This window comes from Ambystoma mexicanum, chromosome 3p (genome assembly GCF_040938575.1).
Source record: "Ambystoma mexicanum isolate Mex_15411 chromosome 3p, UKY_AmexF1_1, whole genome shotgun sequence".
NCBI classification, from domain to species: Eukaryota; Metazoa; Chordata; class Amphibia; order Caudata; family Ambystomatidae; genus Ambystoma; species Ambystoma mexicanum.
Window position 1 is genome coordinate 58,546,458 of NC_090925.1, and position 16,145 is coordinate 58,562,602.

Genomic DNA, 16,145 nt, shown 5'->3' on the forward strand with positions numbered 1-16,145 from the left:
CGGGGACCAATTTTGTATCCAGCGGAGGGTTCTGGGGACTCATTCACCCATGCATTCCCTACGCCGGCCACCAGTTCTTTCTCCCCGTTGTTGTCAACATGGTAAGAGCATCCATCCACATACACAGTGGGCATTCCCTCACACTTGTCTTCTTCAAAGACTTTGTGGGGGGAATTAAGGTATGCCTCCATGTTGTCCTTTATTTTTAGACTTTCGTCCTCGAGACAGTTTTCTCTGGCACAATCATGCAAGTCAGCCAGACCTTGCGCGAGGGGACTCTTCTTGTTTTGGCCATATCGGACCTCCACAGGAAAGCCTTGCATTGACAGAATCCAGGAAGTAATTCGGGAATTACTCACATTTCCGGCCCGGATTCTGTCACTTTGGAGATATTGCAGAGGCTGGTGTGGAGTCTCCACTATGATGTGTTCCCCCTGGATAAACGGGCGGTAATTCTTCAATGCCCACACCGTTGCCAGGAGTGCCTTCTCACAATCGTTGAATTTTTCCTCCACAGAGGATAAAGTTTTGCTCGCATAGGAGATTACTTTATTGACCTTGTCATGCTTTTGGTATTATACGGCCGTCAAGCACGTATTAGAGAACCCTGTCTCCAGGAAGAACTCCTTGTTTCTGACAGGGTAAGCTAGGCAAGGCGCTTGTGAGAGGCTTCTCTTGAGTTGTCTTACTGCCTCGGATTGTTCTGGAACCCATTCCCACTTGACCCCCCCCCTTTAGGAGATGAATCAGGGGTCTGGTGATCTCTGCGTAGCACTCAATGAACTTTCTGCTGTAATTAGTCAGTCCAAGGAGGCTCCTTAGTTCCCGCAGAGTTGTGGGGTCTTTCAGTTTCTGAAGTGCTTCCACTTTCTTTTCCTGGGGACAGAGGCCCTGAGGAGTAATCTCATGCCCCAAGAAATTAACACGGGTTCTACACCACTGTGCTTTCTGAAAGGAAAGTTTTGCTCCGGCGGCCCTCAACTGTGTCAGAAAATAACGGATCTCCGCTATGTGTTCCTCCACAGATGAACTTTTGATGAGGACATCATCTACATAAGCCAGGTTACCCCTCGCACCCAGGTCGGGCATGGCCTTATGTAGGAAAATGTTGAATTCATTGCCGGAGTTGAGGTATCCGAAGGGAGTCCGGGTCCATGTGTACTGCTGGCCCCCAAAGGTAAAAGCCAGTTTGTATTGGTCCTCCCTGCTGACAGGCACGGTCCAGTATCCATTGGTCAGGTCTATTGCAGTGAATACCTGTGACCCCTGAATCTGGGCCAGCCCTTGGTCAATGTAGGGCAGAGGCCATCGGGAAGTATGGACCCGTTTGTTGAGCTCCCTAAGGTCGGCGCAGAGTCTCCACTGGCCGTTTGGCTTCAATATTCCCAGCACCGGATTATTGAAGGTGCTGTGGACTGGACGGATTATTCCCCGGGACTCAAGGTTCTTGATTATTTCAGTGAGGGACTCCATTGATGCGAGAGGCAAGCGATATTGCTTCACAAACACAGGAGTCATGCCAGGGTCCGTGGGGATTGTTGTGGTGTGGATGTCGGTGCGACCACAGTCATATGAGTCTACCGCAAAGAGATAGTGGAAATCCAAGAAAACTTGTTTCAACTTTTGCTTTTGTTCCAGAGTCACACAGGCATCAGCTAGGTTGACTCTCTCTTCCACCATCTGCCTGAAGCCTGGAAAGACTTCTGGTTTGGCTATCTCCGCGGCCTCCTCCAGCTGGGTGGAGAAGTCCCTGGTCAGAGTGCTGATTTGGACCGGAGGCTTCAGGTGGGAAAGGCAGCCCTCATGGACCTGGAAAATCACCTCATCCCTCCTGAAGTCACAAGTCACATCTTCCTTACCATAGGGGCAGGAAGTGTACACCAGGAAGTTCCCCCCATGCAGGGTAAAAATCCTGTCTGGTGTTGTATTGTCATCGCTGTCACTGTCAAAACAGTCCTTGGGGATTGGTCCTAACAGTTCATTACCTAAATCAATGGAAAAATGTCGGTCATCAACCGCCATTCCAATAATGGTGCCTGCGGCTAGAGTAATACTCTTTAAGTCGCTGTTATCCACCTCTATTGGAATGGTGTCATGTTCTATGTTGACTAATGGAGTTGGGTTTACCCCCAACCCTTGCTTTTGGAGAGAAGCATTTAGATGAATGTAAGCATCAGGGTTTTTCAACTCTTGTCCCCTTTTAACTTTCACTTCCAGGGAGAATTGTCGGGTCCTTTCTGGGATAGTGACTTCCTCTTTAACCTGAATTTCAACTGCATAAGGTAGCAATTGAGCTAACCTAAATGCTTTTTCTGGATCATCAAAGCTCATGGGATTATCCGCTAATCGGGACCAAGCTTTGAAGTTTATTAGGTCCAAACTAATGGCAAAGCGATTGAGAATGTCACTGCCTAAGTAAAAGGCGGCAGGGACGTCTCGCACGACCCAACAATTGTGGACTATGCTCTTGTTGCCCATGGAGATTTTGAGCATACACCTGCTTGGCAGGAGATGTTTGGAATTAGGTGCTTCCAGGTCCATTTCCCATTTGTCAATCAGTTTGAAGGTGGGAATGGCTGGATCCTTTGGGAGTTGGCGAAACATGGCTTCGCTGATGAAGCTCTTACCGTTGTTCACACACACTCGAGCGAGAACAGAGTCCTTCCCATCATTTAACTGGACAGGGATGAACAACTGCTCTCCAATTTGCTGAATATCAGCCAGGCTCTGAGCTGATTTCACATCTTTCTGGACTATAGGATTGGGAGTTTCTGATTGTGGATTAGTATAGAATTTCAGAGTGTTTCCTTCCAGTGTGGAATACCACCTTAAACTGGAAGGAAGGTTGATTTTCAGAAATAGAGAGGACCCCCCATCACCAGTCTGTTGTCCTACTGCTATTACTGTCACGTCTGGAATTTGGTTGTTCTGGAAGTGAAATTCTACTTGGTCAGATTTTTGTTCAACCATGTGGCAGGTGCCGTTTAAACTAACATGGTTGACACTCTTTTTTAATTTTATTGGTCGGCTAGTCTGGGTCCAGAGGACCTTGTTTACACAATCTATTAGGGGTGACAACCTTCTCAGGAGGTCATTCCCCAGTAAACAAGGGGTGCCCTCTGGAGTCACAACTATGACCGGGTGTTTCAACTTGTGTCGCCCAATTTTAATGTCCAAATCTGCAGTCCCCTCAACGGGAATTTCCTTCCCGTCAAAGTTCTGGAGTTGTCCAGGAAGTGAGGTGAGAGGAATTTGGTAATTCTCTCCCCTTCCTGCATTCAGTTCGTCAAAGGCCCTTCTGGACAGAAGGGTAGCTTGAGATCCAGTGTCCACCAGTGCCGAGATTGTACCCTGCCCCTGTACTTGTACCGGGGCATATAATCTTCCCTCCTTCTCCTCAAGGGGGCACAGATAATGTACATTTTTGGACAACTGGTGGGCTAATTTTCTGGTTTTGGACATCGCGAGAGAAGAATTTTGGGCAGAATTCTGTGGAGAGCCTTGGGAATCTGAAAGAAAAATTTGGCAACTGGAGATCAGAGCCATTGTGGGTTCCCCTGGCTCCGGTTCTGGGCCGCCCCCCCCTTTTTGGAGGCAGTCACCATGATGGGTTTGAACCAGGGGATTTTCTTGCTGTTGGTTCTGGGATGGGATGGTGGGCGGCGGTAGCTCAGTCTCCACATCTCCCCAGTCTGGATTTGCATCCCTAGGGACCCATTTTTCTTTAGGAGGAGTTCCCCCCTCTCTGAAGGAGAAGATCCTTTTCCCAGGATCCTCTGAGGATCCCTCTCCCTCAAATTGGAAGATCTGTACCTCCTCCTCAAACTGAGTCTGTTTGGGTCTTTTGTTTCTCCTACCCCCCCTCTGCTCCTTAGGAGGCAGACTTTCCGGGGCAAGAGATTTTGTTTCCGGTTCCTGGGTTTCCAGGGGCTGTTTACAATTGAGGAAGGAAGCTTCCTCCAAGGCTTTACACCCCCCTTCCCCTTGTGCCTCCTCCCTGGGAACCGGTGAGTTATCGGGGTGCTGCCCCCGTCATTGTTCTGGAGCACCAGGTCCAGAGTTGGGTACGTTCTGCGCCGGCATGCCGACCTGAGGGTTCTGCTGAGCCCTCAGTATGTGACCCATATCCCGCGCCATGTTTTGAACCTGGCGCTCTAACTGGGAAACCCGCTCAGGCTGATACGGGGCCCTGTTTTCTCCCCTGGGCTGATCCCGGGAAGGGTAGTTGTCCCTCCTCTGGTAGTACCCCTGGTTGGGAAGATTTGGGTACCCCTCCACCCTTGGTCTCCCCTCTCCCGGATTCAGTGGTCTGGGCTCAGGGAATTGGGGAAAGAAGGATGGATGGTTTTGGGGCTGAAAGTCGGGTGGATATCTGGGGAAAAAGTTCTGCCCAGGGTTTGGTAAATTTCTGCCCTCCTGTGGGAAGTTTGGAGGGAAGTTCCCTGGGTTAGGTGCTTGGCTGGATCCCCCCCCTTGGGCTGGAGGAGTCCACACATAACCCAGGATGGGTCGATTTCCCTTGTAACGGGGACTTACATAATCAGGAGAGCGAGGGACCCCATTTGTGGGGCTGCCTCCTTGGCTCCCTGTCTGTGACTGACCCGAGGACCTCCTGGGCCTAGCATTATTAGGTGCAGGTAGGTTTTTAGGCCCCCCCATCTCCAAATCCAAAACGGGGGTGACCTTTACCTCTGCCACCTTGGCAGCAGCAGGGGTGCTGTTGGCTTTGGGGTTTTTCTGGGCATTACTTTTGCTATCTATCGGTTTCTGCACCTCATAGATCCGGGTAGCCTGTTCAATGACCCAGTCTAAAGATCTTTTCTCGTGAAAATCCCTCACGAGCTGGGTCATGATATATTTGGGCAAGGCATGGAAAAACGTATTTATAAATTCTCTGCTATCCGTGCGCACCCTTCTTGTGGTCTGTGCAAAAGCACGCTTTAACTCCTGCACAAATTCTTGTGGGGCCTGATCCTCCCCACATTGCAAATTGTAGGCTGCCTTGCGAGCCTCTTGAGGATTTCTGTGAACAGAAAAATGTTTCAAGCTGGCCGCCTTATAGGTGGACCATCTTAAATGATTTTGGTCCTCCAGCCCCGCAAAGAAACTGGAGTATTCCGGGGAGAAGGTCCATTTTACATATTGAATACAGCTTTGGCTGTCCTTCAAATGGAAAGTCTCCATCATTTGTTCAAACAACTCTAAGTGCTCCCAAACAGAATACTTAGCGTTCTTATGGTAAGGCGTGATGACGCTCCTGATCGCCTTAATCTGCTTTAAAGGGTCCTTAAGCAAGGCCCTTTTTGTCTTATTGGCCTTTTTGGTCCGGGTAACCCTGGTCCAATCGTCCTCGGACTCAGAGGCACTGCTCCCAGAGGTTCCCGTCTGTTCTTCCAGGTTTTCCCGGATTCTGCGAGCCTGGGAATGGCTGGCAGAATGTGGGGACCTGGTCTCCTGTGTCCTGCGCAGTTCAGAGGAGTCTTCAGATTCCTCCTTGCTGCCAGGATTTGATGGGTACCCCCTCCACTGACCTAACTGGGCAGAGGTTTTCAGGATGCCCTTAATGGGCCTACTCTCCTGGGGTTCCCCATTGAACTGTACTGTACTTGGGTGTCCATACCCGGATGCCCACCCCTCCATTCCTGGGTGGTACTGGCCTATGAGCCCCATACTCTTAGCTGGATAGTAATCTGCCATCCCTGCGGCCCTGTGCTCACGTGCGCCAGGGGACATAGGGGTGGCAGAGTCCAGGGACTGAGAGGTATGAGGGCCTCTGGTACTAGGGCTCCTGAGGTTATGCTCCGGAGTTTCCATTTCCCAGCGAACCTCATCTCTATCCGCCCCTGCTCCCTGTTGCAATGCAAGAGCCTGCATTTGTGCCTTCAGTTCCTCAGTTAAGGCCTTACTAGACTCTATCAGTCTCTCCTGCATCGCTACCTGTTGTTGGAGCCTATCATTGTGTTGACAGAGGGCCTCATTTTCCCTCTGTGCTTCCTGGTTGGTCCTGGAGAACTGGGCCAGTCTTTGCTGCAGGAGGTTTACCTCCTGAGCTGTGTCCCTATTGGCCTGCTCCTTTCTTGCTAGAGCATCCTCCACCCTCCTGGTGTGCTCTAACAAGTTCTGGTTTTCTTTTTGGAGGTCACCCAGCCCCTGGAGGGCCAGGTGATTTTCTTCCATTTTCCTTTTTAAATGGCAGACTTCCTGGCCTATGGCGTCTCTTTCCTGACTAAGAGCCTGCATTTGTGCCGCCAGGTCGTCCCTCTGCCTTTGGAAGGCACCAGCTTTCTGGCGCTCCTGATCAAACTCTGCCTGGGTATCCAGGTCTTTCAGAATCAGTTTATTGCTCTCCTCTTTCTCTCTATCTAGCTGGCTTTGCAGGGTGACTACCTGCTCCGCGCATGCCCTGTTGAAATTGATCTGTTGCTCCAACTTTTTCTGGTTCTGCAGTAAGGAGTCCAAACTGTCTTGGTGCTCCTTCTGCAGGGCCAGAAATCTGGTATCCTGGTCTGTCTTTTCCTGTTGTAGGATGCCCATATCCTCTTTTATTTTAATGATGTACTGCCTGCTGTCATTTTCTGACTCCTGGCTCCCCTGCAGCCTCTGCTCAGAAGAGACCAGGTCAGATTGGACCTTCTCTAACACCACCTGTTGCCTATTTGCCAGATTTTGGCTTTCAGCACATCTATCCTGCATGTCTCCCATATATAGGTACAGGTATGCTGCTATCCTGGCAATCTTATTGTGTTCCTCTTTGGCTTTAGGAGCCATATATAGTTCACTCAGGGCCACATGTAATGGACCCTGATCTCTCCATAAGTCTGACCCTGCAACGCCTAGTCTATAATACTGAATGAAAACCCTTATTGATATATCTTTATGTCCAGTTCATGCGTTCTGGATGACTACCCCTATATAACACCCCTCTCTTGGAATCCCCCTGACCCCACTGAGCCAAGAAGTAGTTCTGTTTTGCAAGTTAAAAGGTTTATTTGATAATTTAAACAATAGATATATATATGTCACACCTTATAATAAATTAATAACTGAATATCACACTTAATCTGATATGATAAAGATTAACAACGGAGAATCTGGCTCTAACACGCTTCTCTATAATCAATAAGGAGTTGACATGAAATGGATAAGGTAGCACAGTGGTAAATAGGTACAGAAGTATAATGTGGTAGAGAATGCTTTATAGGGTTCAAGGAAATGCAAGGTTGAATGAATGAAATGCAGTATAGAAAATACTCAATATGATTTCAACAAAACAATGTAATCACTTTTCTCTGGCAATCCCCTCCCCCCCTTGATACAATGCAAGGAAATGGAAGGAAGCACACAGTTCTCAGAAATGCGATCAACTGTAATTCAGTTCACCCCAGCAAGCTTAGACTACAGAAGTTTGAAAACACAGGCCCAAATTGCTTTGATATGTGCTGGCAATGAATTAAAAAAATATGCTAAAATGCTTTTAATTCCCTTTCAGAGGTTCAGGGTGAATGGTATCTAGTTAATATTAGCTCAGGCTCACTCTTGCAATGATTCAGGAATGATTAGCAGGTTAAACGAATTTCTGGCAAATGGAAGGCAAGCAGCAGCTGTTTTTACACGAGGAGAAATTTGCAAATCGCGGTAAAATTCGCGGATGCGTGTTCCGCGATTACGGCAAAACTATAGGGGGTAGGAATGCGGTTCTTAGTGCGATTAAAAGCTTAGATTCTCAACTTTCAGATGAAAGTTACTGCAAGTCTCTAGCACAAACGGTTGCGGAGATATGAGCGATTGAATAAAGGTCGTTTTTCAGATGTGAAATTTTAAAAGCTCAAAAAGACAAGTGCAGCTTGCAACTAGAAAATGACAAGTGACAGATTTGGAGCTATCAGGCAGTTCTACTTAGGTCAAATAGATTGAATTAGATGAATTTAAACTAAGAGCTTTGGTTTGGTACAGTTTGGCGGTACTCACAAGAGATTTTAAACAGGAAGGCGGCTTTGTCACGATCTGGTCAACAGGTCTGGACTTCGGACAGTCTCTGGGCACAGCGTCTGGTCTCTGGAACTGCTCACAGCATCGGGGTCAGCACTCTGGATACAATGGCCTGGTCTCTGCTAGGCACCGGTTCTCTGGGTCGGGTCCTGCCTTCTCTTTGGATATTTCTGTCACCGGGTTCTTGCAAAAGTTCTTGGCAAAATTCAGACGGCGTCAGCCGGCTGTCTGAAGAGTTCAGTTGCAAAAATATTTTGAGGCCTGCTGACAAATACTCTTGCTGGCAGTGGCCTTTCTGGTTAAGGTTCTGAAGTCTCTGTTTATCTTGGAGTCTAAGTGTTGGCTCTTTGAAGTTTGATGGAGGTAAGTATGGATTTTTCCGGCAGAGCTTCCAGCGGCAGATGGAATTGAAGGTCCCTATCTGTCCTGTCTGTCTGCTTTTATGTGTTTTGAGAGTGGGTGGGTATGTTGGTCATAACTAAACTTGCCCCTCTCACTTGTCATTGGTCAAATTTCCATTCCTCACTTGATTGGCGAAGCTAAGTTGTGTCAGAGTGATGTCATTTTATGGCTTGCAGATAGGACACTCCTCTGTCAGATTGCACACATTCTATATTTGATAACAAAAGACATATTTCACAGTTACACAGTTGCTTGAAATTACATATACATGGTGTGGCTGAATTTAGCCATGTCTCTGTCCAAATCTGTTGTTTCTAAGAGCTTGCATTCAGAAATGGCACATAATTGACTTTTTAACTGATTTTTCAATTTCTGACATTGACCCAACTTTACATACATGTGCGCAGGGAGTATGGACATTAACTGATGAAGTTTCAGATTTTTAACATGCATACATTTAGAGTAATATCCACTTTTCCGCTGACACCCCCCTGAACATACCACCGGTTCTAAAAACCTCTTAAACTGTGGGCAGAAAAATCACAAGAATTATGGTATCATTTATAACATTTTCACATGTCCGCTCTATGAATGATCCATCTTTTTAAAGTTATGTTCTGGCTCCAAAGGGGTGTGGTTTCCTCTCAGCACAAGGTAGAAATACTGGTTTATCCAGTTCTGCCAAGCCAGCTTCTGTCTCCAGTTTCTCCCCCTCCCAGTTTCTGCCAAGAGTAAGCCACTTTTACGACCCCTGCAATATAAGATTTGCTTGGGTCCTGAAAGGCTCATTGTTCAAGAGGAAGCCATTTATGATCCTCTCAATAAACCCTCTGCCTGGGTGAAGGGAGTTGCATTGTTCACTCTCCTGCAGAGCACAGGTAATTCAATTATCAGATAGATGGTATATTCTTAGTGTGGCCAGCAAAAAGGCAGATAGGCCTGGGAACACAGCTGTGACTCAAGTTTCACTCCTGATGGGGGTAGTTGCCAGGCAGAATCAAGTTCCTTAAGCCAGACTTTCAGCTAACTGTCATGTTTTTTTGTTGCTTTTTAAATTAACTTGCAATTTTACACATGCAGCTAGAAGGCTGATTCCAAGTGCAAAACTATGACATTTCAACAGTTACAAACTATCTGACAGTCAAAAGTAGGTCACTTATTTATATTAACATTTGGATTTTTAGTGTCTGTAGTTCAGTTAAACTTAAACTGCTGACTCCATAGCTCAGCCAGTTTTGTTATAAGCATTGTTCTGGGCTCTTCATTTCCCAGATTTTGTAGGCACACAAAACTCCATTCTGCCAAATGTCTGCTGGTGTTCAGTGAATATTTTGCACATATTGTAATGTTTGAAAATAGGCATTTTGAGCCTGCCTTCAGAGAAACACAGGGTGGTTTTAAAACGCCGGCTTTTGGATAGTGGTGAGTACTGGTACTGCACCCATTTTTGGGATTTAACAAATGAATTCCCCACAATTCTAAGTTGCATTTGGCAATCAGCATTGCCATTCCCAATGGTTTCAGACTACTGTGCGGGTAGTCCAATGGTGGTTTTAAAGCGCTTTGAAGCTAACCGGCGCTACTGTTTTTCCTTTGGCAACCCATTTCCCTCATGGCAACCCGGCCTTTCATTCTCGCACTGGTGGGTGGCAAGTGAGGCAACCATTTTGGTGTGCGCACAAACTGCGCAGCTTTCCTGGATTTCGGCGCACATGTGGGTTTTCCGCCATCTTGAATTTTCTAAGCCCACAGCACCAAATGTTGTAGCATGATAGCTTAAACGTGGGTCAGGACACCCAACACCATGCACCCCTCATCAAAGAATGTGCCGACATACTAACCCACATCATCACCGCCATAATAAACACTTCTTTCACCCAAAGAACTGTTCTAGCTAGCCTCAAGGAAGCATGGGTACTTCTTCTTCTGAAAAAAACTGCCCTGGACACACCCATTGCCTCAAACTACAGGCTGATAACCACTGTCCCCTTCCTGCTGAAAATCTTGGACCAAGCAGCCTGTCTGTAAGTTCAGCAGTTCCTCGAGGACAATCACATCGTAGGGATGTGTCAATCGGTTTCCACCCAGGGCACAGGACTGATCTGCCCTGCTCAATTTAAAAAATCAATTAGATGAGATAAGGGACAACGGCAAGTGTGCCCTGCTCCTCCTCCTAGACTTATCTGCGGCTTTTGACCCGGTCAACCACCAGATCCTCTGCCACCACCTCACCCTCACGCTCATTTCTCACCATCTGCCACTGCCTGGATAGCACCTTTCTTGAATGTAAGAGCCATCAGGGTTTTCCCAGAGATCGGCAATGCCTCTCCTTCTCCGATCACCTGTGGTGTGCCACAAGGATCCTGCATCGCCCCTACGCTTTACAATATCCTCACCAGGCTCCTATTCCACATCTTAGATTCTCTTGGCATAGCATACACTAACTATGCCGATGACACTCAAATCTTGATCCCCCTCTCAGGCAACTAGAAGATTTTGACACCCTGAACTCGATCTAGTCCACAATTCAGACTTGGATGGCTGCCAATCAGCTCTGTCTCAACAGCGACAAAACTGAAATCCTGATTGTTGGCTCTCCAAGCGCCCTAAAGAATCTGAACAACCAATATTCTGCCTTCATGATTGCCAACTGTTCTATTCCTGTCTCCAACACCGCAAAGATCTTAGGGGTCTACCTAGACGCCTCACTCACCATTACCAGGCAAGTAAGTGCCATTGCCTCCTCGGCAGTCTACGCTACCAAGGACCTTAATGCAGCCAGACCCTTCCTCGCGAAAAACAATTGCCTAACCATTGCCCGTGCAATCATTGCCTCCAAGATGGTTTATTGCAAAGTCCTATTCAATGCCACCTCTTCCAGAAACATTCTCAAACTTCAAGTCATCCAGAACAATGCCCTCAGAGCAGCCTTGAACCTCCTGAAAGGAGAGCACACCTCGAGTGCTAGATGAGATGCTCACTGGCTCCCCATTCAGGAGCGGATCATCTTCCAAACACTCTCCATTACCCCGAGTGCCTCTCCAACACAGCACCACCATCCCTCTCCAAAATAATTGCCAAAGCCCACTCCACAAGGCCCACTAGGACCCCTTACACTGACAGGCCTATTGTTCCCAAAGAAGCAAAGCCGGAGGCTCCAGCTTCCCTTACCTTGCTGCAAAGCTCTGGAATGACCCCCCACCCTCCTTGAGGGCAGAGAAATCCTACTGGATCTTCAGCAAATTATTAAAAACTCAACTTTTCACCTGAACTCCTCACCTGAGGCCGCTCGCCGCACCATTTACTATCTCCTGCCCCACTGACCTAACGTTTTGTTTGGTAGGATAATTGCCAGGCGGTCATGATTCTGTTTGTTTGTATAATAACTGGCATTAGGTTTTACCTATTTTACCTTGTATCTGTATGTAAATATGCTTGTTCCACACTAGCCTGGCTAGCACTTTGTGCCTACAACAGCGCCTCAATGCCTACGGGTTGTATGTGCGCTTTACAAATGAAGCTACAGATACTTCATTTATAAATAAATAAATAAATACAATTTTGCAATATCAAAACAGATAGGTTAGCTAGTATAGTATGTACAAGTACATTTAAGATGCAGACGGACAGCCTGTAAATTGCAGCCTAGTGTTTGTTTCTACATTAGCGCAAGGTATATCCTAAAAGAATAACAGCAGATAGCAGCCTCAACATTGAGCTAAAACCACATTTTTTCCTAAACCCGCCTGGCCTTAATATCGGGTTAATCCATTTTCCCTCGCCGAAAAAAGTAAGGGGCAAAAAAAAAACATTAAATGGGCAACTGTTTTAATGGTATTCCTAAAGTTTAGGCAGTGCTTAGAGTTTTCTTGGTCCCATTTACCCGTATGGACAGCCAAATGAAGTATATCTATGAGGAATATTGTCAACCACAATCTATAGGCTGGCTTTTCCAGCCAAGACAACTAGTGTTCACAGCCCCAAGCAGTTTTTAAATTTTGCTATATACTGCTTGATACTTTGTTTTAGGTTTGTCTTCCATTTTATCAGGTTCATTCCAACAAAAGAGATCTAAGTCTATTGGCAGATTATGTTTAAATGCTGCCCATTTAAAATTACTCCCTAACGGATCATTGGCTACTGACCAAAATATTTTTTTGTATAGAAATAATTCAGCACTTATGTTCAGATGGACCCAAAAAAAGGGAATAACGGGTGGTTCGCTACTTCCATATATGCAGGGATAAAAGGAGCGGACATCGGAATTGTTAGCAGTTTCTTTATACATTTTCTTTCCTGTATTCCTAACCCCCTTGTTGCAGTGGTACCCCACAATTATGTGCCCTAAGTTGCTGCTTATATCCCTCTACTCCAGAAAGGATGCGTTACCACCGAGTTTCTGCACGAGTTGTGAAGTAGCCCCTGCTTTTTGTCTTAGTGTGCACTCACTCTGCGTCATCTAATCTTTCCACTAGCCATTGTTCGACATATGAATTCCCGAATAGATGAAAGCACAGACAAGGTGTGTATCTCCCCATTCAGGATGAAAAGAGGTTTCATTTTCTTAGCGTCGGGGTGTTGCCATACTATTGCCACTGTTTTGGTTCAGTTAATTTCCAGCTTAAAGTTACTACTAGAATTCTTTGAGGTCTGAATCTGTTTTTAGAGATGAGAGCAATGTCGTCCACATAGAGCAAGATGCCGATTTTGATTCCATGTATGACTGGCGCATCACAGGCGAGGTTGGCGATGGTGGCTGCCAAATGGTTAATATATATTGAAAATAAAAATGGGTCCAAAACATTTCCCTGCCTCACCCTTGTGTTTGTTGGAAACACGTTGTTGATTTCTACATTTTTCCCAAATCTTACTCTAACATGTTCTTCTGGATAAAGTGACTTTAGTAGCAGAATTGTTAACCCTGAGTCTTTTAAAAGCTGCCACATTTTACTTCAGACCTTTGTATCAAAAGCTAAAAAGTACAACATGAAGTGATTTTTGTTTAAATACAAAGATTTAAACATTAATGTTGTCAGTAAAAAGGCTTGTCCGACTATCCCTTCCCCTCTCTGTATCCGTCATGTAGATGAGAACGTATACCTAATGCTTCACTCGTCTAGCCTTGACAATGGAATGTGTCTGTCCATTTTTGCTTGTGTATCAACTAAACAAATGGCGCGGTTACATGTCTTGACAATGAAATATATATCTCAAATGCATGTTTCACTGACATTTTTTCACCTAAAAGTTTACTGAATTTACATTTTTGATAATAAAAGTGTTTTTACACCGAAAATCTTTCACTGAAAAGATCATGGATTCAATGTTTCACTGGAACCGATGCACTCACTCTGACATGTGTAGTATCGGAAATGAAAATCAGCACTGGACAGCGCCAGACGACTCCATGAACCTAGTTCAGCACTGGTCAGCTCCCCATGACTTGTGTATAGACATCAATAGACCTGAAGATGGGCAGCTTTCTCTGCCCCATCTTTCAGAGAGCCATTCCTTACTCTTCAGAAAGAGTGAAGTTTCATATAGTAACAATATTCCATCCAAAAGTCATTTCGCATTCTCATCTGAATAAGAGATAATCCTTCAGATATTTCACACTGGGCCACTGCTTTCTAATGCTGAACATTTTTCCATCCTGTGTATGACCTGAACTTTTGAAAGAAATGTGAACATTTTTAATGTTAGATTATTACATTCACATGTAAAAACAGTTAATATTCGATATTAACAAATGCAGTAAATTATTTTTTCAATGAAAAAGGCTTTTAATCAACATTTTTAGGTGAAAAAGCTTGCATTGTAATTTATTTTGGTGAATAGTCTGTATACCAAATAGTGCAATAATTGAGAGTGGGATGAGATCTGCCCCTTCTTGAATATTAGTAATGTTACTGCTGGTTTCCATGTTTGCGGAACAGTGCAATTTATATTAATAATATTAAAAACTATATTTACGAATTTTTAATACACTCCTATTTAATTCACCCGGCATCATATAGGGGCCCGGGGCTTAGGCACTTAGGGCTTTGTCACACTTTAGCAACACTATTGCATACATTACCTCCGGTAGATGGAATCCCAAAATGTTATTTCTTGTGACCTTAGTCATTGATGCTCTACTTATGAATTCCCCGGTGTTGTCATCATCAAAGCAAAGAGTGGAACAATGATCTTCCCATTCTCTGCCTGGAATTATTTAGGGTGGTTATGATATGGTTATGGGTAGGTTATGATATGATAGGTTATTTATAACGCGCTTAATAGCCAGAGGTTTCTAAGCGCCGACCCTGGGATCAGAACCTGTGTTGCTCCGTGTCACCTTGCTTCCAAGGCGAGCACGTTGCTCTCTGAGCTATCCCCCCGAGTTGTACTATTTAGTCAGGTACTTAAGTGAGATACAATGCTCCAGTATGTGTTGGTGTCTTTTTGATGTGCAGCTTTCATGTTTGCCAAGTCTTTTGGAGAGTGCACTTTTCTTTTGATGTGTTAACGTTTTGTACACAGTCCTAAGATCTGTAACCGAGTCACTGTTGGTACCATTAACCCTTTTTAATGCATGTTTCTGCATTCTGAACCAAACCGAATATTGCACACTCTATGTTTTCATTTTGGTTTAGGAAAAAACAAAATATCTGTTACATGGGGGACAATTGGTTTCCAAATCTCATTATAGGTTTGATTAATGTTTGTTTTTCCCGTTGAAAGATTTAAGAAGAAATTCTCAAAGACTGGAAAGAGCCCCACATAGATGTTTGGAATGACTACATTATGATTTAGGTTTTGCCATTTTATTCTTTTCTAAACAGTTTTAATTTTGTATTGTTTATCGACACAGTCACTCCCTAAATGGTAACCATTATATGATTTATGCATGTTTGGGGGAACTGGGTCATGGTCTCTTTCGGGTCTTATGATCACTGCTAATACTTCTGGCTGGTACCAACTCTCTACATTCAGTAGGGTGTAGTCCAGATGGGATCTGACCAAGCATCTCCTTAAAGTGGGCGCAGCCGGGCGATCTCCATTTAGCCTCCCATTTGCAGCTCTTAATCCCTAGTCCATGAAAAACATAGATAGGTGTATTGGTGCAGAAGGATGGCGACGAGACAGGTCCGCTTGAATTTCTGGAATGTTCCACCCTATTGGAAGCATAACAGGGCTACTCTCCAATCAGTGTCCCATCAGACAGCTGCCTTTGTTCGCAACTTCAACCCTGCACCAAATATCAGTAAGTATATTCCACCCCATGTCCTCATCTTTGATTGCTTCTGAACATTCCACTAGAGGCTCAAAGTGAACATTTAGGCCACCAATCACCATAACTGCAGCTTCTCTATTCCAATCAGAGGATGACCTGTAGAATAGAATTTGTTCCAGCACTTCAAGCGGATAAAAATCACATTTAACAGCAGTTCGCCTTAAATAAACATTAAATAACAACAATTTGACATTGTCTCCTTCATAGATTTTTAGGCACAATATCGAATCGAATTCAAATCGAAAGCCACCTGTCTCCCACTCGCACTGCCTCTGGGGCCCTTTGCGGCATTAGCTTAAAACAAAGAAGACCAGATGTAATTATTGCCTCCACTGACCAACTTTCTTGAAAACAGATGACAGTTTCCTGGGCAATAAGGTCAAGCCAATCTGGGTCATTCGTATTTGCTGCAAAACCCACTATATTCCAGGATAGTATGAGATAGTAAGTGGATTATATCGGCAGAGGTAACTGCGCT